Source organism: Heteronotia binoei, chromosome 2, assembly GCF_032191835.1.
Source record: "Heteronotia binoei isolate CCM8104 ecotype False Entrance Well chromosome 2, APGP_CSIRO_Hbin_v1, whole genome shotgun sequence".
In the NCBI taxonomy this organism is placed as follows: Eukaryota; Metazoa; Chordata; class Lepidosauria; order Squamata; family Gekkonidae; genus Heteronotia; species Heteronotia binoei.
In genome coordinates, this window is record NC_083224.1 from 120,004,027 (window position 1) to 120,027,733 (window position 23,707).

Genomic DNA, 23,707 nt, shown 5'->3' on the forward strand with positions numbered 1-23,707 from the left:
GTGTTGTCCAGAAAATGTCTTTCTTGCATTGACTGGTTCATTGTCAGGTTGAAGGTAGGGTGAAAGTCATTGAATGCCTGGTGGAATGCATGCAGGGCTTCTTTATGTGTGCAGACCATAAAAATGTAATCAATGTAACACAGGTATAAAAGAGGTAGAAACAGGTGGGCCATAGGAAATAATGGAGGGCCCTGCTCAGGGGCTCATAGCACTGGGAAGGGGCTGTGGCTCAGTGGAAGAGCCTCTGTTTTGCATGCAGAATGTCCCAGGTTCAATACTTGGTATCTCCCATTAAAAGGACCAGGTTGTAGGTCATCTGAAAGACCTGTTCCTGAGACCCTGGAAAGCTGCTGCCAGTCTGAGTAGATGATACTAACCTTGATGGACTTGTCATATGATTAAGTATAAGGCAGCTTCATGTGTGTTCAGTTGGACACCTTGGTCCAATATTTTTGAAAATTGGGAGTTATTTAAAGGTCAGGCACCAGCTGCTCTGCTGCAATTTTGGTTCCTGTATACTTAACCCCCCACCCCAGATTCTGAATGTTTCCTCATAGGGAATAATGAACCCCCCAAAAATCAGACCCACCCACCCCCAAAAAACCCTGAATACCCTACAGGTATTTGGAATCCTGGAATATCAAGAATACCAATATACCAAAAGCCAAAAAATACCAATTATTTTTGCGCACCTCTACTTCTTGATACACCATGTATTGATACACCTGTTTGCATTTTGACACTATTACAAACCAGATAGTTCCAGATTAACCTTTACAGCCCTATGCAGTCTGGGACTAACATACCTTCAGGACCACCTCTCTTGGTATGTCCCGTGTAGAGTATTATGCGTGATAGATCAAGATCTGCTGGTGATCCCCAGCCCTAAATATGTTCAGTTAACTCTGGCACCAGTCTGGCGGAACACTCTCCCTTGATGTAACATGCCCTGAGCCTGCTTGCAGGAGAGGGCAGGCTAGAAGCCAAATAAATAAATAAAATAATTATGAATTAAACATTGGGGACTTCAGGCATTTACATTGTAAATCTAATTCTAGGGCTGCTGAGGTTCTTGTCATAACTCTGGCAGCTCTATAGTGAGTGACATTGCTCAGTTATTGGGCTAATTCCTTTCCTTCCTGTTGGACAAAATATGTTTCTGTGTCATTATGAAGCACAACTGCACAGGGTTATGTGCAGTTTCTCTACCATGTCACCATCATTCAGCATGCAATACATTCTTTCACTTATCTAACTGTGTCTCTCTCTCTCTCTCTCGGCTTGGCTTCGCGAACGAAGATTTAAGAAGGGTGCAATAGTCCACGTCTGCTGCAGGCTCGCTGGTGGCTGACAAGACCAATGCGGGACAGGCAGGTCCGGCCACAGTGGCTGCAGGGAAAAGTCTGATTTAGGGTTGGTGCTGTAGCAGTGCGATTCTTCCTCAATCTCCTTTTGTCCTCAAGACCAGCTATGCGTGCGTTCTCAAAAGAAGAGACAGCCTGGTGGATGGTGTGCCTCCATGCTTTGCGATCTGAGGCTAGGTCAGACCACTGGTGATGGTTGATGCGACAGGTGCCAAGGGATTTCTTCAAGGAGTCCTTGTACCTCTTCTTTGGTGCCCCTCTATTTCGATGGCCGGTGGAGAGTTCGCCATACAGGGCAATCTTGGGAAGGCGGTGGTTTTCCATCCTAGAAATATGCCCTGCCCAGCGCAGCTGCGTCTTCAACAGCAGTGCCTCGAAGCTGGTAACCTCCGCCCGCTTGAGAACTTCAGTGTTGGTCACAAAGTCACTTCAGTGGATGTTGAGGATGGTGTGAAGGCAGCGCTGATGAAAGCGCTCAAGGAGTCGCAGGTGATGACGGTATAAAACCCACGATTCGGAGCCGTAGATGAGGGTTGTCATCACAACCGCTTTGTAAACATTGATCTTTGTGCCTTTTTTCAGATGCTTGTTGCTCCATACTCTTTTGTGCAGTCGGCCAAAGGCACGGTTTGCCTTTGCCAGCCTGTTGTCGATCTCCTTGTCGATCTTAGCATCTGAGGAGATGATGCACCCCAGGTAGCTGAACTGCTGGACTGTCTTCAAAACTGATTCACCCACAGTGATGCAGGGAGGGTGATAATCTTCCTGGGGTGCAGGCTGGTGGAGAACTTCTTCAGACTAACTTCTAGGCCGAATAGCTTGGCAGCCTCTGCAAAGCAGGACGTCATATGCTGCAGAGCTGATACCGAGTGGGAGACGAGTGCAGCATCATCAGCAAACAGTAGCTCTCGGATGAGTTTTTCCATTGTCTTGGAGTGGGCCTTTAGTCGCCTCAGGTTGAACAGGCTGCCATCGGTGCGATAGCGGATGTAGACACCATCGTCATCATCTAGATCTACTGCGGCTCTTTGAAGCATCATGCTAAAGAAGATCGTAAAGAGAGTTGGCGCGAGAACGCAGCCTTGCTTTACACCTGTGCCTATTGGGAAGGTCTCCGAGAGGTCGTTGCAGTGTCTGACTTGGCCTCGCTGGTCTTCATGTAGCTGGATGATCATGCTGAGGAACCTTGGGGGACATCCTAAACGTTCCAAGATTTGCCACAGGCCTTTCCTGCTAATGGTATCGAAAGCTTTGGTAAGGTCGACAAAAGTCACATACAGAACCTTGTTCTGTTCCCTGCATTTCTCTTGGAGCTGCCTGAGAACAAATACCACGTCGGTGGTGCTCCTGTTAGCTCTGAAGCCGCACTGGCTCTCTGGGAGGAGTTCTTCTGCAATGGCGGGCACCAGTCTGTTCAGGAGTATTCTGGCAAGGATTTTGCCTGCGATGGAGAGCAGGGTTATCCCCCGGTAGTTGGAGCAGTCTGACTTTTCCCCTTTGTTCTTGTATAGGGTGATGATGATTGCATCACGAAAGTCCTGTGGTAATTTGCCTTGTTCCCAGCAGGTGACAAGTACTTTGTGAAGTGAGCTAACTGTGTATGCAAAGGTGAACTTGGCATGTGGTAGAGCAAAGACCGCATGCCAAATTTTATCAGACTCTTGTAGTTCTTGATCTTAATAAAATGATGAAAGATGTCCATAGATTCATGTTTAAGAAAAAAAAAGTTTCTGAAAGCAGATGTTAATACTACATCTCTGACTTGATTTTGTGTGTAATATTCCAGTCACATCCAAGAGTTTTTCAAAATATTTTACTATTTAGGTAGAGCCAACTTTAGGTAGAGCAGACTCAACCAAGAAGTGAACTGTGTCATAAAATATAGTTCTGATCCCCATGTCACTGTCTGGGAAACAGAGAGGCCCCTGAGAATGCAGCTGGAATACACTTTGATTTGACCCTTATCGACCCTTAGGTGTGCAGCTGATTATAAGAAAAGTCAGATTCTTAAGTTTACTATTTTTAGAACAGATTTTTAACCAATTGAAAGCATCTGGAAGAAGACCCAATTCTTCATTTTCAAAGTAATTAAATCAACTGTTGTATGAAGAACTCCAGGGCTGAAACAAGAACTTGATAGTATGAGGTTGAAATATACCTTATTTACAGAACAGTCCTAAGGGGGAGGGGGCACAATTGACACAGTTACGCCAGTATTTATAAGGGGTGCTTACACTATAACAGGGCACAAGTGCCATTGTACCATGCACTTCCACCTGCTGCATGCTGGTGGAGTGATGGTGTGAACCCCTGTGGTGGTGTAAATATGGGCATTCCTGGGGTGTGGCACCAGTTAGATGGGTCCCAAACAGTGTTCTCTCTAAGCTGAGTTAGTGTGAGCTAGCTCACAGTTCTTTAGGCCCTGGCTCACATATTTTTATCTTAGCTCAGGAAAAATGGCTCCAGAGTAAACTAATTTATGCAGTTGCTTACAACTTTAATGCCAGTAGCTCACAAAGTATATTTTTTGCTCACAAGACTCCACAGCATACATGGAGTATTGGTCCCAAAGCATTTTCAGTGTGGAAACACCCCCCCACCCCGAACAGGCACAAAATTGCACTGGCAAAAATGCCAGTGTAGCCCATTGGCAGCCATGGTAATTCCCAATTCATCCCCACACATACAGCTGCAGCCATGCTCACAGAAGCCCAAGCAGCTCAGGATATCTACCAAGTACACACCCAATCAGCAAACCTCTGCACCGGTCCTCCCATCCACAGCACCCAATCACTGCCCCCTGTCATGTTTACTGAACATAAGCCTCCGGAATGCATCCGCAGTTATAATCAAGCAAACAAATGTCACATGCAGGGCATGTGACATTTGTTTGCTTGATTATAACTGCGGTTGTATGTGGCACTTATGCCTTTTATTCTAGCCAGAGTTTCTCCTCCCAGGGTTTACTTTACCCAGGGTTTGCAGAAATGCAAACACAGCAATTCAAGGCAAGAGATAATAGCAAGGTCAACAAACCAGCACAGAGTCAGAAAGGCAAAGGTTCCATCCACAGGTCTGCGGAAACAGGAAAGTCATGGTGGTGGGGGGCTCAGAGTCAAAGCTTGATATTCAAGGCAGAAGACAAGGTCAAACTGAAAAGCAAACACAAAGTAGCAGAACAAGATTTATGGCAGCAAGGCAGAATGTTTGCTGAGTAATAATCTCACAGAGTGGTGGTGAGCAGGGTTCCTTCCAGACTGAGCCTTGGTCAGCATCTTTTTTTTATCAGTCTAATTAGCTAACTCATCTCTGAAGCACAGATGTCACTTCTCACTGACTTGTGACTCCTGCTCCTGTAACCACTCTGCTTCAGAAACTAGTGCTGACCACCATTGAGCAATTAGCTAAGCATGCCTTCTTGTGTCCTAAGCTGTGTAATGTTTCTGACATCTCCTACACTCAGCTGGTTTGGGACATATAGGCATTGACTGGCACTCTGACTTCTGTCTCATTGTCTGGTTTTTCTGGTTGGGCAGTATGGAAGGGGCTGGGAGGCGACTCCAGGACATCAGTAAAGGTCGAGAAGCTGCACCTCAGACCAGGCCAGTGTGGGGGTTACAGACACCCTGATCCCCGTCTGGTTCTGGCTCTTGCCTTACTCTCTCTGAGAATCTTTCACTTCTATGGCACCAAGCTCTTTCTCCCCAGTGCAGCTTGGTCTCTCCCCTTAAATGCTCATCCAGAGCATCCCCGCCACCTCCCATCAACCACCCCAATGCTTTATTGAGATTCCCTGCATTCCCCTTTGCAGGGCAGGGTGGCATCTCCGTGTGAGGCAGATGACTCCTTCCTGATTAGCCACCTTGCCTGTTTGGTGGCTTCTCTGATAGAGGAGGAAGTGCCAGCAGTTGACCCGTCAGCTGACTGGCTGTAGTCATGACTCGTTCTCCCAGGCGGGAGGGTGTGGTTCAATTCTGGAAGAGGGCACACAGACTTGACCCCCGGACACCCCTGGACATCGCCAGCTGGCTCTGCCTTTAAATTCAGCTGTTCAGGTGTGCATTTCAGTGGTGCAGGGCCTGACTTTTTTGTTTTCTCATCCTTGTAACCCCCTTGAATTCCCAATTCAGGAATGACTAGTGTCATATCAGTACATTCATTCTGAGCAACACCAAATCTATGAACAGTACATGGGAAGGCTTTAACCCTTTGTTGTTCAGTGCTTGAGCAGATGGTTGATAAGGTTGTATGTGGCACTCATGTTAGTTGTGTATTCCACCTATTAGTTCTCTCAGGACATGTTCTGTGTTTCTATTTTCCACTGTAATGCTCAACTAGGAAGGAAAAGAAAAAGAAAGGTCCCCTGTGCAAGCACCAGTCGTTTCCAACTCTGTGACGTCGCTTTCACAATGTTTTCATGGCAGACTTTTTACGGGGTGGTTTGCCATTGCCTTCCCCAGTCATCTACACTTTCCCCCCAACAAGCTGGGTACTCATTTGACCGACCTTGGAAGGATGGAAGGCTGAGTCAACCTTGAGCCGGCTACCTGAAAACCCAGCTTCCAGCAGGAATCAAATTCAGGTCGTGAGCAGAGGTTAGGACTGCAGTACTGCAGCTTTAACACACTGCGCCATGGGGCTCTTGCAACTAAGAAAAAGGTGCCTTAAGATTATTTCACAGAGAAATTTATGTCAAAATTCAGTGCTGTGAACCTACAAATCCAGTACATTTTTTTTTCTGTAACATTTCTACTGTAATTTGAACACAGTTACTTTTAAGGTAGGAGTTACTGAGTTTTGTGATTTGATTTGAAAGTTGGAGGATTTTTTCATGGCTTCTCAGTGTTTAGGATGAAATTGCAATAATCTCTTTCTCAAACTAAATAATAAGTTCTATAATAAAAATTGACATTAAAATTGTTTTTGCATGTAAATGTTGTAATAACAGTGTCAAAATGTTATAAATATCTGCTGTCTGTTTTCATGCTTTTCTCAAACAGGTCTTCAGGCAGTTGCAACTAGTATTTTCTAAAGCAAATCAACAGCTTGACAGGCAGATTCACCATAAATACAAACAAAAGGGGAAATTAGCAAAGAAAATAGACAAGATGGAAAAACTAGATGCAAAAACTAAGTTAAATTTAAAAGGGCATATTTGTTCAGCCCTTCTTACAGGAATATAAATACCTCTAGTACTAGGCATGACCTAATGTGTTGTAAGAGTAAATTACAGTGCAATCCTCAACAGAGTCATAACCTCTAAATCCACTGAAGTTAATGGGTTTAAAAGGATACAATTCTCCTTAGGATTGCACCTGAAACACCTGTTTACACTACTTTATGCTTACATTCCATTTTTGAAGATTAACCTTTGAACCAAAATGGACTGCATATAGAACTGCAACCATCATGTAACTGCTCCTACATTACATTCAGGAACAAGTCTAAGAAGCATACAATTATATATCTCCTAAAGAAACTTTCCTCTAGTGAATGAGAAATTTCCCAAAACTGTAATAATTAGCCCAGAGGCATTTAGAATCATATGGCAGATATTTCTATTAATGGCCAACATAGCTGTCTTCTCATTTTGTGTTCCTATAGCTCATTAGGTAATATATGTAGGAGATAAATGGGCTGTGTGAATCTGTGTGTTTTTAATCATAGCAATTGCGTCAAAGAGGCATTTTTCACCTGTGATAACAACATAATGGAATAATGGAGAACTAGATCAATAGCTTATTTTTCTAGTTAATTACAGCCCTTTGCAGTTCTTTTTCTTAATGAATTACAGTAAACGATGGGGGGGGGGGAGGTTTAAAAAAAGAAAAAAAGGAAAGGAAGAAAGAACATATGCTATCATGAAAAGTTAATGCATTAAGAGTATGTCAGCCACTTATTATTTTGAGAATAGCATTTTAAAAGAAATCATATGTGATATAAAATGAGAAGTTTTATCGAAACACAGTTTCCACACAAGAAACAAATAGGATCCATGATCAGTTCTACTTGCCTTGATAGCAATAAGTAGCCACTGACTACTCGGCTGGGGGGGGGGGGGGGGGGAGGGGAGACTAGGGCAAATCCAACTGTAGCATTTTCAAATGTTTGACACATTGAGAATTTGTTACCCCACCAATAAAGAAAAATCTAAATAAAAGACCTGCAATTTGTTGCATTCTCTCAGCTGTTGGTTTCTTCATATTTTTTCCATCTAACTTTTTTTTCTCTTTATTTTCTATTTGGGTTTGGAATTGTGCTTTGAATATTATAGCTTCTTTTTCAGGTCTTGCTTTTGGTGCCTAACATTGAATAATGATCTTGAAGCAACCACGTTTTAACAGACTTCATTGAATCAAAGACTCTTAAGGGAGGTCCAACAATTTTTATAAACAATAAAGATATTATGGTTTTGACTGACAAGGAGGACCTTTCTGGAGTGACAATCAGGTTCATCTGGGGAAATCTCCTTTCAGACCCACTGAAGGAAATAGCTATTGTATAGAGAGTGCACCTAATCCAAGACAGTTCCTTGGGCATTTCTTCTCTGAATGTTAGATGTTCTCTGAAGGCTTGAATGGCTTCTCTTTCATGCAGCTGAAATTTTCTTGCTATTGTGCATATTTCTTCTTCCCCATAGAGCAGGGGTTTCAAACTCATTTGTTAGGGGGGCTGGATCTGACATAAATGAGACTTTGTGGGGCTGAGCCATTCATGTTCTAAAATGTAATGCCAGAGAGAGGAGATATACACTTTATAAAGGACACAGGCAAACACAATTAGATATTATTTTTTAACTTAATATACAAACATGCTTAAAACTCTTGCAAAATTTTGTTTAAAATGGAAAGGTAAGGGAATAGTGGAATTTTGCAATGCAATTTTAAAAATAAAACATCAAGGAAAAGTGCAAGGATCACACAGCAGAAAACTAAAAACAATAAAATGCTCTCAGCCTGGGAAAACATGAAATGTCAAGGCAAGGCATTGCAAGCTCCCCTCCCCTCCCCTCCCCCCCGGTCTACTCAGATTAGCAATGGCTCTCCAGTGTAATATCTCCCTTTGGTTGTGGGTTCCCAAGTTAGAATACTCACTAAGCACTAGTTCTCACTCCATTTGAGAAGAGACAAAGCTGACTCAAAGCATCTATGCTTGATTTGCAATGACAAAACTCCAGGAAGCTTCAGCTGGCCATAGGAGTGCTGGGAAGTTTGAAACAAAGTTACAAGGAAAATGTGGAATGGATTTCCCATTCCAGTCTGCTTGCCTATAGGCCTGAATGGGAAATCCATTCCACATTTTCATTGCAGCTTTGCTTCTGCTTTAGAATATGCAAATAGAAGGCAGGAGGAGCTGGGATCCTTGGAAGCCTCTGAGCTTTGCAGGGTGAGAACAGGAGGGGGGAGAAGAGAGCCCTGTGGGCCTGACTAAAGCCCTCCGGGGGCTGGTTTGGCATTTGGGCCACATGTTTGACACCCCTGCCATAGAGAATGTTTTCCTTGAGTTTGCTGGCCAGTTCTTAAGGGTCCAGAACACTTCCACACCTTGACAGTTCTGTGTCTTCTTTCAAAAGCAGCCTTTTCTGAAGAGAAATTTTAAGTTGATCATAGAATGCAACTGGGGAGATTGGTGGGTCATCAATTCTATTCCAGTCCAACAACTGGGGCAGAAGCTTTCATTAACTTCAGCAACTGAAGGGAAACAACTGAGTCATTTGTTGCATTTTGAAGTTCCAAACCTGAATTACTGGGAGTTGAAATTTCAGCTGGATTGATTGATGAATCCTTTGATGTTGATGGACAATCTCCAGTTACTTTACATTTCACTGTAGCCTCAGTAAAATAGTATGAAATCATTTTCATCGTTCTCAGTCATCACATGGTCAACACACATACATGTACAGGGGATGCTTCCCCCTGAATTTCCAGTGCTCCCTCATCTGAAGAAACCCACTGCTGCCATTGCAAGTGGTAGGGCACTCTGCTGGAGGAGAAAAGCCTCCACTGGGTAGTGTGCAGTTGATTTTCTCTCTCCTGACTGAACTCATCCCCACCTCACCCTTGGTGAAAGCAATATCCCTTGTGCTGTCTAGCTGCTTCCCTGCTTGCCCACAGCCACTACCAGGCATCTCCTTGTTTAAATCTTTAAAAAAATATTTTAATAATATTTGTGATGTCACAAGCGATGTCATACTCCCCAGTGTCCCTCATGAACTTTTGGACATTTTTTTTTTAGAATTTTGTTTCCATGAAGAGGATCCAGAACTGTGTTCTGTGTGTTCCCCCAGAAAAAGATTCCTGCCTAGCCTATGCTTATATCTTGGAATGTTCTTTGCCTGTTTTCTGGACAAATGTCTGACTATCTGTTCATGTATATCTTGCTCCTTTTGCCCTGTTTGCCACTCTGCCTTGAATTCTGGGGTTTCCTTATGTTCATTAGTGTCTTTGTCCCTTTTTGAGACAACTTGTAAATGTTTTGGGCATAGGGTAACATATTTAATTTTATTCTTGTAACTCTACCAAGCAACCTGTTTTAGCATGTATTTCTCTGCTACTGCTGTGGCTGGAAATCTTGCTGAAGTGGACCTAAAACAGTTAACATAAAAGGAGAAAAATCCAGAAACTGAAATAGTTTATTCTATACCTGGAGATCGTTTTATCTCAGTGATGTTCTACAGCAGAAGTCCTCAACCCCCGGGCCATGGACTGGTACCAGTCCGTGGCCTGTTAGCAACCGGGCCGTGAGTTGTATAATTATTTCATTATATATTACAATGTAATAATAATAATAAGATTACATTGATTTCAGAGTCTCTAAGCAGTGCACAATCTTCTTTACCTTTCTCCCCCACAACAGACACCCTGTGAGGTGGGTGGGGCTCCAAGAGCTCTCCCCAGAAGCTGCCTTTTCAAGGACAAGTCCTGCAAGAGCTACAGCTGACCCAAGGCCATTCCAGCAGCTGCAAGTGGAGGAGTGGGGAATCAAACCCAGTTCTCCCAGATAAGAGTCCACACACTTAACCACCACACCAAACTAATAGAAATAAAGTGCACAAATGTATTATCTTGAAACCATCGCCCATCCACACACACACACACACACACACACCCTGGTCCATGAAAAAATTGTCTTCCACAAAACCGGTTCCTGGTGCCAAAAAGGTTGGGGAACACTATTCTAGAGGTTGCTTTTTTGTTGGATCTAATATTCAGTCATTGGATCTTGAACTACTCAGCAACATACAGTGTAAGCTGTTTATCAGAAGACGTATACATTCTTATGTCCAGTACTTCATCACAAGGAAGGGACAAAATCATTTACTCGGGCTCTTCTGTGTCCTTTTTCAAATTATTTATGGGTGTAATCATGTCCTTATTCAATAACAATTAATGCAAGAAATCTCCCAGTGAAGTCAGTTTATGCATGTAAGCACTATATGTGTTTTCAGTATATTAGCCTTGTATAACTTATGACTTTGGTGATCTGAAAATTTAAAATGAGAGCAAAACACCTATGTTAAATTAAGTTACAGTAAGTCAATATGTAACAATATTAGGTAAAGAATGTTGTTAATAGCTGCAGTTCTCATTCAGTTTTTCTTAGCATTACCCAGAGCACAACTGGTCGACCAATTAATTGATACAGATCTTTGAAGCAAACCTTTAGTAATCATGAAGTAAGTTTAAAGGTGGTGGTGATGTCATTGGATGTTTGAGGAGCTGGTAAAAATATATTCGTGTTTGGGGATGGGGGTTTCCCAGAAGTGACATATGGGATCAAGAATATCCACTGCTGTGTCCCCCTGTTAGGCAAATTGCCCTAAAATAGGGTTTGGGGGAATTTAGAGTGAAGGGCAATCAGCTTTTCAGCGAGATCTAAAACCTATTTATAGTGCCTCATTATTGGGTAGCTTTGGAAGCTACCCAATAATGAGGCAATATAATATAATAATTAAGGGGTTTATTATAGAATAAAGGCAAACATACAAGGGTATAAAGTCACACAACACACATACAGTCCTAATAAAGATAGGGTTGAAATAGACAGGGGTAAATACAAGGATTGACAGGGTAATAATTACCTATCGTAGTCTTAGAAGAAGGCTCCAATGGTGATGAAAAAGGAGATGGGGGATGGACCCTCAACTGATCAGGTATCGGGGGCATATCTAACAGCAGGGTATGTGGTACTGTCAGATGCACACATGTGGGATGTAGGGTCAGAGCTTATAAGATCTTCTTTAAGCCCTTAGGGGGTAGGAGGGCAAAAGGATTATGATACTGGGTCAGATGGGGCATGATGCAGTGTCACATGGTGTATTACCTTAGGAAAAGGGAAGGCTTCAGAATGACAGGGCATGGCATGGGTGGAGGTAATGGTGGAGATAAGGGTGGAGGTAATTAAACAAGCTATCCAAACTTATCTAAAGGTGACGATAGAGAGCCAAATTGGTACCTAAGGTGACACCCAATTTATACAAAAAACTGTGGCTCTAGGTGAAGCTGGTCTTCCTCTTCTGCTCTTCTGGCTAGCACCATCCATTGTCTCAAGTTCCGTTTGACAAAGACCTGGGCGGTCTGGCAGAATCCACGCCTAGGCTCGGCTTGGATTGCCTTATGTAGATGTAACAGCTGTTGAGTACATGAGCCTCTCGCTTCTCTGTCATGGAGTCTGGCACTGCAGGAAGATGGTCACTGATGATGTTAGCCTACCAATATGGCTTTCATGGTCAAGGCTGGAAATTGCTTGACCAGACAGTTCCTGGCAGCGCAACTTCTTCCACTGCAATGGCTGAGATGGTGCACGCACGGAGCAGCTGGAAACCCATCTGTACTTCTGGCTAGCACTCATCCAGAGAGTGCTGTTGTAATGCTGAGACTGTTAGTATTCACATAAAATGGTAAATAAAACCCACGTTTCACAGCAGAAGTGTGTGAGTTGTTTCTCCAGGCACCCTGGCAACCAAATGGGTGATTACGATGTCCATATATAGCCAAAATTAGGGGTCTCTTGTTCACAGATCCCCTGCTTCAAGACTTTTGTCACCAAATGGGGACGATGTCTTGACTTATAACACAGTTCATAGTTGGTCTTGACAGGCGACATCTTCGTTGGGAGCCAAGTGTTAATCTGGGTGTACTTCCTAGCTAAAAGTTGGAGCCACTAAGCTAACCTACTCAAAAATGAAACTTAAAAGTCGGGATACAATAGGCCATAGGCTACTTTCTCAGAGACTAAGACGTGGGGACAATCAGCAACATCAAGGAGGTTACATACAAATTCTATATCTCACAAGGCTAAAAGCATTACATAAAAGTAAAGTCACTTTTAAAAGTGAAAAATCACTGCAATAGTCTATGTGGGGGAAATCATATCTGGGATGATTCAGAGGATACATGTAGACATAACTATATTTTAAGCACACACCTTATATTCCTACAGCTATTCTAATACATTAACTTTTCCTATCTATTCTCTAAACATAAATCTTAATCTTCTACAGTCTCCGCCCCCCCCCCTCCATAAGCTTCTTGCATGGGGGTGGTGGAGGTTCTTCCATGTCCTATTTATTCCCTGGTGGGGAGGAAAAGAGCAAATGCCGGGTGGCGTATGTTGGCTCCCCACCCCACCCCAGTATCAACGCGGAAATTATCAATTCCTCCCAAGTGAGATCGGGTTTCTCCATCTCATTTAGCTCCAGTCCTACACAACACAACGGATCCAAATAAGGGGAGTCCTGATCTGCATATACAAACAGACAGTCACAGGGGCTTCTGGGGAAGCATAAGCAGTAATGCATTGCATAGTATTTCCTGATTCCAAAAATCCCTCACTTTAAGTAGTGTCGTTTTCTTCTATATTAGGCTAGGGCATCCAATTTTACCAAAATTGGTCATAACACACTATAACATACAAGTATTACTATACATATGCCTTGGAAGATGATTGCGCCAACGATCATGCTTCCTGTGGGGAAAAATGGCCAATAGTCTGGATCTCTGAACCAGGGAGTGTTGATCTGTAAGATCCCTTGCACTGGGTTCAGAGAAGCCAACCTTAGTAGGCCTTCTCCTTTTTAATCTAGAGCCTTTGTGGCTCTGAGGGACCCGGTGTCAGCCTGGTCTCTTTTTAGAGCCTATTTGGGGTCTTCTGGTGGACAGGAGACTCCCCCTATTCACAGTAAAAGATAGAACAATCCCGTTACCATGGAAACTGAGGGGCCCTGTCAATCATACCAAGGGTTCCGTTCCCCCAACAAGTCCTACTACTTGGAGGAGGAGGGGTTGCATTAATCAGATGGTGCATAATTCATTATACATGTTTCAGGGTGCTCGGGTCATGTCGGCTCCTCTCCAAACCAGTCTCCCACAGACCTTTTAGATCGGTGGTGGGTTTTTCCTGCCCAAAGCTGGAGCCATGCCTCCCAACCTTTCCTGCTGGGTTTTAGGTACGGAGAACATTGGGGCAGGTGCTGGGTGGTGTTCAGTCCAGTGAGGCTGACATGGATTTCCTTTAGCAGCATTTGGGGTCGAATTAAAACTTGCTCCCTTATATCCATTTTTAAAACATGAGATCGAATTACATGAGAATCCTTTTTTAAGAAGGTCTCGTTACTGCCAATCAGTGGATTAAATTGTAGCTGAGTGAGGTTGGATGTCCCTATCGTTAAAGTGTAGTCACCTTCTTCCGAACAAAGCTCTGTGCTTAAGGACCCTAATTTTGTAAACTTCATAACCTCCACACGTTCCTCAAAACACGTGTTATTTAGTACCATAAGCCAATTTGGAGGACCTTTTTCCATGAGATCATTCTCTGTAATTACCCATGTCTGATTTTTCCATTCTGTAACATTGTATTTGAGTTCCATTCCCTTAGGCGATATTATGGAAATGGCTACCTCTCGAGTTTCTCTGGAGCCAATTGTGATTATTAATTTAAGAGGGTCCCCTACCTTCCATACTGTGGCCGACACAATAGCTATATTGCAGTATGGACCCATGTTCTCTGAAAAATTATTGGAGGCTGTAGCAACAGTCAGGTTAACCCAGGGTTTGCAAAAATTCTTAGGAGGTGTTTTACGTGTACCTATTGGAACATAGCTACACTGCACAGGTACTAGAGGCATTACTACATCTGTGTGTGAAAAACAGTATAATTCCTGTGTTTCTGATTTAGTACCCACACAGAGTAAGGCTAGATTTGGGGGTCGGATCCATTCTTCATCATAACTACAGAAACTGTGACTACTTGTAGGAAGTAGGTGCTCATTCCTAAAGTAATTAGACTTAATAATTTTGCACACCATAATTTCTTATTGGTTCAGACTATTTTTACACCTCCAGTGAAAAAAAGGAATTACCTTTTTGTTGGCCATACAATTTTGTGGGAAGGCAAATAGAGATTATGCATACAACAACCACCATGACAGTCTCACCTTTCCCTTTTCAGTATCCCTTTTGATATAACTCCCCATTGTGAATAATAATAATAATAATAATAATAATAATAATAATAATTATTATTATTATTATTATTATTATTATTATTATTATTATTATTATTATTATTATTATTATTATTATTATTATTATTATTATTATTATTATTATTATTATTATTATTATTATTATTATTAATTTTATTTATATCCCACCCTCCCCGCCTAGGCAGGCTCAGGGTGGCTAACAACAATTCAGATAAAAAGTTATACAGTATTTACAGTAATTTTAAAACAACATTAAAAGTTATACAATAATTTAAATTATACCTATGGATAAAGAGAAATTGGAGCTATTGACCTTTGCATGGTCTTGCTATATAGCACTGTGCGTGAATAGGGGTGTGTGTGTGTGTTCTATATAACTAACCGTAGACTTTTTTTTGTAGGGTGCTTTTCTCTTTTATTTCTGTATCACACACACACACACCAGGTTTCTGAGGAACATCATGTTTCAAAGAAAGCTTAGGTATTATATTCCTTAGCGGTCTTCCATTCATATAAATCAGGGGTGGTCAACGGTAGCTCTCCAGATGTTTTTTGCCATCAACTCCCATCAGCCCCAGCCAGAATGGCCAATGGCTTGGGCTGATGGGAGTTGTAGGCAAAAAAAATCTGGAGAGCTACTGTTGGCCACCCCTGGCATAAATGTTTCTCTTAAAGAGACATTAGGAGGTTCATAGTGGGTTACCAGAGAGATTTGCTTAATGATTACCATTCCAACTTTCCCCAGTTCTGTAGGCGGTTCTACAGCTGGCGGGTTTGACTTTTCAGGCACATCCCTTTTCCATTCCTTAAGTTGGGAGCAGTGAAAGTATTTATGCCAGGTTGCTCCATGCTGATTTGGGATAGTGACCTGATATACTGCAGGGCTCACCTTTTCATGATTGGGACTGGGCCCTGCCACAGCTTCTAAGGAATCTCGTTCTGAGAAAATTTCCTGAAGAGCACTAACTGTCCTATCTCCCATGTGAGAGGTTTTTTTACCCAGCCCGATCTCTGATCCATTGTATACTGTGCTTTTCCTAGTTGTTTGGCCACTTCCATGTGGATTGTATGGGTTTCGGTGATTAGAGTGTGTACCCATGCATCATTTACAACTACAGGCTCAAAATCAGAGAAAAGCTGTGTGTGTTTATCCAGAAGGCTTCAGGAAGTTTCATGTGCCTTCCCGTCATAACCGTATGAGGCGTATAGCCATGGACTGCTGTAGTACCTCTAATGGCCATTAGGATGATCGGGAGTTTTTTGTCCCAGTCCCTGCCTATTGACTTAACTACTTTCCTCAGAGCTTCTTTAATGGTTCTGTTTGTGCGCTCAGTTGTCCCTGATGCTTGTGGGTGTCTAGCAATGTAGAAATGTTGTTCTACTCCTAAAGCTTTACAAAGTTCTTTTGTCACTTCCCCTGGGGTTTCCGGGGTTGGGAAGATGAGAAACTGACACATCTCCCTTTCGTGGAGTGGTCCAACACCTTTGTTCTGGGCATAAAAGGTGTTTTTATCACCTGCTGCCTACCCTCCCAGTTATGGGAAGAGTCCAAGACATGCTTGCAAGATTTTGAGGAGTTTAACTTTGGCTGGTGATTGAACTATCGCGAGAGTGGAAACCATTAAGAACGGGACTTCATTTCCAGAGAGTCAGGAAACAGCGCTGGGCGAAGAGGGACACATCCTAGACCTCCAGGCCTACTCTAGCCCAAAAAATCATAGAGTTGGGGCCTGAAAATGTTGCGGCCACCATTTTGAATGTTTACAAAACTTTAAAAATTAATATCTTGGCCCAGGAAGCTCTGAGGACGGCGATTTTGGGCTTGCTGAAGAGGGCATGCTCTAATCTACTGAACCCTGTTATCAGTTTGTAGTTTGGTGAGGTCAACTTGGGGTCTATTATATGCTATGGGAAGACTGACGTCTGATGTCTGATCCAAAATACAAACTAAGAACGCGTGGAAGAGCTGGCTCAGTAGAGGACAAAATGTCTAAGATTGCCCAAGAACAGCTGGATGCTATGGAGGCCAGCTTAACAAAGGCAATGAAAGATTTGATAACTACAAGTGAGAAAAAGTTGACTAAAGAGACTAAAGAAATAACAAAAGAACTAACAAAAGAAATAGATTCCAGTTCTGAAGCTGTAAAGAAAGAGATCAAGAAAGAAATTGAAGATCTGAGGAAGGAGTCACAAGCAACAACACAGAAGATGCAAGAGGTGGAAAATAGAGTTACAAATCAAGATGTTACAATAAAGAAGATTCAGGAAAAAGTTTTACTACAAGACTGTAAGCTGATGGAGAACTTTGTACGTCTGAAGGGGGTGCCAGAAAACAATCAAGAGGACTTAAAGAAATATATTATGACTGTTATTGCTGAATACTTGGGTGACGATCCAGAGAAGACTGAAGATCAATGTGAATATGTGTACAGGGTCAATTCAGAATTTGCCAGAAGGCGTAAATTGCCAAGAGACACAGTAATTAAATTTACCACTAGAGATATAGTGGGAAGGATCTTGAGCCAACAATTTGCAAAAGCATTGGTGGAGGAGGAGAGCAGAGTCAGAATAATGGAGGAACTACCAAGGAAAGTCATCAGTGACAGAAGACAATTTAAACCTTTGACGGATAAATTAAGGGCAAAAGGTACAAGATATAGATGGATTTTACCGGCTGGATTTACTTTTAAGTATAAAGGGCTGAAGTATTCCATAATAGATATCCAAGGTATGGAAGGGTTTTTGGCAGACAATAAAGATTTTGGGGACATAGCTTAATTGAAGAATCATTATGGATTACAAATTAATTTCTTAGAACGTTAATGGCCTAAATTCACCGCAGAAACGAAGAGCGACATTTCATTGGATTACAAAACAAAAATGTAATATAATTTGTTTACAAGAAGTACACATTAGATAATTGGATTACAAATTTTTACATAACAATTTTTTAGGGGAAGAATTTGGTTCATTGGCTAAAGAAAAAAGAAGGGGAGTGGTTTTTTACATAAAGAAGGAGCTGGAGCCAAAACTGATTTTTAAAGATAATGAAGGTAGATATTTGGCAGTAGAAGTTATGATGTATGGCAAAAAGACTCTGTTGTTGGGACTTTATGCTCCTAATGGGGCTAAAAGTGACTTTTTCAATGATATTATGAAACAACTGGATCAAGTAACATACGATCAGATAATGCTTTTGGATGACTTTAATGAAACTATCCAGAATTCCTTAGATAGATCTGGGGGGGAAATGTAGATGGGAAACTACCTAAAGCATTTTTTGAACTAATCAAACAAGAGAGCTTAGAAGATGTGTGGAGAAAATTCAACCCCAGGGTACAAGACTATACTTTTTTTTCAGCCAGACATAATACCTTTTCTAGGGTTGATATGTTATGGGCTACAAAAGAGCTGGAGTTGATCACAAAAAAAGTAGAGATTCTTCTGAAAATAGGTGCAGACCATAACCCATTGATGTGGTTGGCTAAAGGCAGGGGAAAAGAGAGGAGGTGGAGGATAAATGATGACTTATTACAGAAAGTGGAGGTAGTCACTTCTCTAGAAAAAGAAACTAAAGCTTTTTTCCAAATAAATGACAACCAAGAGGTACAATTTCAAATGGTTTGGGATGCCCATAAGGCTGTGATGAGAGGAATATTAATTACATTGAAAAATAAGGACAGAAGGGCAAATGAAAAGCAATTGTTGGACTTACAAAAGGAAATAAGTAAAAAAGAAATTGAATTAAGAAAGAGACCGGGGAAAAAGAAAATTTTGCGAAAAATTACAATTTTACAGAGTCAGTTAAGTCATTTACTGAAAAAGAGGTGGAGTGGAATTTGAAAAGACTCCAACAAAAATCTTTTGAAGGGGCAAACAAACCTGGAAAGTATTTGGCGTGGCAAATGAAGAAAAGAAGGGAAAATAAATACATAAACAAGATTAAAACCGGTGGTAAAGAAATTGTAGACCAGGAGGGCATCAAAAAGAAATTCTACGAGTACTATGCTAACTTATTTAAAGGCCAGCAAGTTGATAAAGAAAGAATAGAAGCTTATTTACAAAATGTGAAGGTAAATTCAACAACAGAAATGATGAAAGAAACATTGAATGATACAATTAAAAAAGGTGAAATAGAAGCTGCAATCAGTTCAATGAAAATAGGGAAAGCACCAGGACCAGATGGCTTTTCAATAAAATTTTATAAAGTTCTTATAAATATATTAGTTCCAATGTTCCAAAAATTGATTAATAATTTGGATGGGCAAGTACCAAATACTTGGAAAGAAGCAGTTATTTCATTGTTACCAAAAGAAGACAGAGATGCTACAAATGTGAAAAATTATAGACCGATTTCATTGCTTAGCAATGACTACAAAATCTTTGCAAAAATTTTGGTGGAAAGGCTAAAACAATAACTGCATAGGTTTATCTGTAAGGAGCAGGCAGGATTTCTCCCGAAGAGGCAAATTGGAGACAATATCAGAATAATGGTGGACATTGTAGAGTATTATGAAAAACATCCAGGAAAAGAAGTGGCACTCTTTTTTGCTGATGCGGAGAAAGCCTTTGACAATCTTAATTGGGACTTTTTGTTTGCTGTGATGGAAAAAGTAGAGTTGGAAAAAGATTTTATAAGAATGGTAAAGGCGATATATACTGAACAGCGAGCTAAGCTATGTGTTAATTCAGATTTAACAGAACAAATGGTTATCAGCAAAGGTACAAGACTAGGTTGCCCTCTATTCCCATTGCTATTTATAATGACTCTAGAGATTTTGTTGTTGCAAATAACAGAAGATAAGGAAATAGAGGGGCTAAAATTGAAAGGATGGACTTATAAATATAGAGCCTTTGCAGATGATGTGATGTTTATTACTGAAAATCCAATACAAGTATTACCATTGTTATTGGAAAAAAATAGAGAATATGGTGACCTTGCTGGGTTTACATAAACAAAGAAAAATCGCAAATTCTAAGTAAAAATTTATTATTGTGCAAACAAAATGAACTTCAAAATGCAACTGGATGTGAAGTCACCTCGAAAGTAAGATATTTGAGTGTAGAGATCACGATGAAAAATATAGATCTGTTTAAAAATAACTATGATAAACTTTGGTGTAAAATTGAAGCTGATATGTTGAAATGGAATAAACTGAACTTGCCTCTTTTAGGCAGGATAGCTGCCGTGAAAATGAATGTCATACCAAGAATGTTGTTCCTCTTCCAAACAATTCCAATTGAGAAAGATGTTAAACAATTCAATAGATGGCAAAAAAAGATTTCTGAATTTGTATGGGCAGGAAAAAAACCAAGAATCAAAAGGAAAATACTAATTGATGTGAAAGAACGAGGAGGTTTTCAACTGCCGGATCTTAAATTATATCATGAAGCAGTATGTTTAGTATGGCTCAAGGACTGGATAACCTTATCCAACCAGAAGTTATTGGCGTTAGAAGGTCATGGAAATCTATTTGGTTGGCATGCATATTATGGGAAGAAGAAGATGGATGGTTTCTTCTGGCATCATTTTATAAGAAGAAGTTTGTTGACTACTTGGAAAAAATATTTTAAATATGGTGATGAGAGGAAACCACTGTGGATTGTACCAATGGAAGTTATAAATTGGATTTCTGACTCACAGGAAGACAAATGGGTTACATACTAACAATTGCTAAAAATTAAGGTAGAATTTAAAGTGGAGGAAGAACTGCAAGACAAATTTAATTGGTTCCAGATACTACAAATTAAAAGTTTAGTGGATAAAGATATCAGGACTACAGGTATAAGGCAAGATCAGACAGAAATGGAAAAAGTGCTATTAGAGGAAGATGGAAAGTTGATTGCAAAGATGTATAAATTGTTATTGAAATGGTCTACAGAAGATGAAGTAGTAAAATCTCAAATTATTAAATGGGCAATAAATATGAATAAAAAAATTTCAATGGAGACATGGAAGAACTCTATGAAAATATTGACATGTAATAATATAAAAGACAGAAGAACTCTATGACAATATCGACATGTAATAATATAAAAGAAAAATGTTTGAAAATGCAATACAAGTGATATATGACACCTAAGAAGTTAGCAAAAATGAACAAGCAGACATCAGATTGGTGCTGGAAATGTAAAAAGCATGAAGGCTCTTTTTACCATATGTGGTGGACATGTGAAAAAGTGAGACAATTTTGGCAAATGATTCAACAAGAGATGTCGAAGATTTTGGGATATGCAGTTAAATGGGCACCAGATACATTTCTGGTAGGATTACAAATTGAAAGTTTTCCGAAGCAAGACAGGACTTTGGTGTGGTATATGTTGTCAGCTGCAATAACATTGTTTGCCCAAAGGTGGAAGCAAGCTGAAATACCAGATAAATGGGACTGGATTTTAAAAACTTTACATTGGAGTGAAATGGATAGACTTACTAGAATCTTGATACACTTACTAGATGTAGAAAATTTTAAAGATGAATGGGAGACGTTTCAGGACTATATTGAAAAGCAATGGAGAGTTAAGAGACATTTGGTGGTTTTTGAAAGTATAACCTGAAATTAGGGGAAATGGGGGAGACAGATGATTAGAAAGAATTTTTTGAATCAATATATGATAGCTCCTTTTATTAGCAGTTAGAAAATATAGTGATAATTACAACAAAAAGTTATAATTGATGTGATAATAGATTGATGAAAGATGTGTAATACTTAAAAAGAATTAAATAGCTATAACAGGTGTGATAATAGATGAAAGATAAGTGTAATACTATGGGTGAATTAAAAGGTTAAGGTGATATGATTTAGTATATTGAGATAAATAAGTTCAGGATGTGCTAACAATGTCCTGAAGGAAAGCTAGAAGACCGAATTATAAATAGAGATATAGAGATGTTATTAGATTTTATGTAAGTTTTATAGTGCAAGATTCTAAAACGGATGGTACTTTAATTGTTTTTTCTCAATAGTTTGAAGCACCGACGGAGGTCAAAGAAAAGAGGTGTGGGGGGAGGAATGAGAGAAAAAAAGAAAATGTGTAATGTATTGCTAAGGATTGAAATATTGCTTTTTTTCCTCTCTTTTTTCTTTTTTTTATTATTTGAAATACATTTCAATATATTGCAAAATTTAATAAATTTGGTTAACACAAAGTTCTTTTGTCACTTCCCCAACAAAATGGCTACCTAAATTAGAGTCCATTACACATGGAATACCCCAGCGGGTCCACATGTGATTAAAGAGAATTTTTGCTGTGGTGGCTGCCGTGTTGCGTTTGCACGGGAATGCTTCTACCCATTTGCTAAACCTGCCGATGATAGTGAGACAATACTTGTTTCCTCGAGCTGTGCATGGAAGGGGACCAATGAAATCAATTTGTATACGTGCCCAAAGCCCTTCTATTCTCTGGTGCAGGATGGGAGCTTTAGGACTGGAGGGGTCAGGATTTACCATAGCACATGCAAGGCAATTATCTACCCATTGTGCCACCATCCCGTTTCCCTCAACCTTTGCAGAGTTAGATCCTTTCCTCTGTGTCCTTGTTCATGTACAAATTTGATTAAATCGACTCTAACTTGCATTGGCACTATCCACTGTAGTTCACCCGCATTATCAATGGCCCAGTAGATCCCTTCCTATTGCACAATCCTGTATCTGCCTGTACTATCCTTTTGGACTTGTGCAAGCTGTAAAATCTCTGGATCATCCTTCTGTAGTTCTGCCAAATCCATTAATACCTCCTGCTTTTTATTCTGCTGTCTAGTAATTACTGGTTGCAGGGGGAAAGTGGGGGGTGATTTAAAGGGATTTGCATCTGCATAAGCGGCTTCTTTTGCAATAGTGTCTGCTAGGTTGTTCCAGTAACTGACCTCAGTATTACTTTTCTGATGTCCCTTAACATGTGTGACATGGGCCATAAGGCAGAGACGTTTTGGTTATAGGAAGATTACAACCTGGCTAACAAAACATTTCATACAATTTAGATGGTTGGTCCCAGAGGGGATTTTCTTTTCGTACCAATCTAGGAGATATAATATAACTACACTGGACAAGATGGAAGAATTTTGGGCCAAATTTGTTGGTAGCCAAGACTCTGGGTCGGGGGAGGGCCAGGAAGAAGAGACAGACCTAAATGTTCTAGGTAAAGATGACTTTCAGAAAATGAAGAGCGAAAGAGTCAAGATCAGATTACAAACACAAAAAGAACAAAGAAGGATACTTGATAGTAACGTGACATTAGAATGATGGCCAAAACGGGACTACAGATTATCTCGGTTAATGTAAATGGGTTAAATGAACCAAGAAAAAGAAAGAAGATTTTCCTGCAACTTCAAAAGACAAGATCTCAAATAGTATTTTTACAAGAAACACATATTAAAAAGGACAATTTAAAATTTTTACAAAATAAAAAACTAGGACAACTTTACCATTCTTGTGATTCCGGGGGAAAAAGAGGAGTTGCTATTTATGTACATGAGAATGTAAAATCCAAATTGTTATACAATGATGAGACGGGTAGAATTGTGCTAATAGAAATAGAAATTAATGGAGGAAAAACAATTTTTGGGAACATTTATGCACCAAATGATAGTCAAGAGGAATTTTACACTAGACTGCATGGGAAGCTGCTTGAATATGGCTCAGAAAATTATACCTTCCCCGGCTTGGCTACATTAACCTCCTTGTCATTAAATGACACAGTGTAGCCCTCTTTTGTGACAGCACTTACACTAAGCAGATTCTGAGAGAGAAAGGGAACACAGAGCACATGTGGTAACATACAACCCAACACAGGCATATTAACATTTCCCTCACATAGAATCTCAGATTCAGAACCATCTGCCAGATGCACATGCTGCAGA